Below are 269 nucleotides of genomic sequence, written 5' to 3'. Positions count from 1 at the left end.
CAACTCGATAAATATATCGTCTCTTCCTGTCATGTGAGCACTGCAACCACTATCCAAATACCAAATATTTTCCAAATTTGTATTTACGGTGTAGCAAGCAAAAAGAACATCAGATTCAACATAGTTAGCATCAACTTGAGAATTATTCTCCTTTTTCAAACGACAAAATCTTTCTATATGGCCATATTTCTTACAATAAAAGCATTGGATATTCTTAAAGGTGTTACCTCGTTCTGATCCATAGGATTTGTTGCTGTTTCGTTGATCTG

The sequence above is a fragment of the Ananas comosus genome, linkage group 3 (assembly GCF_001540865.1).
Source record: "Ananas comosus cultivar F153 linkage group 3, ASM154086v1, whole genome shotgun sequence".
In the NCBI taxonomy this organism is placed as follows: Eukaryota; Viridiplantae; Streptophyta; class Magnoliopsida; order Poales; family Bromeliaceae; genus Ananas; species Ananas comosus.
Note: the sequence above shows the minus strand (reverse complement) of the source record.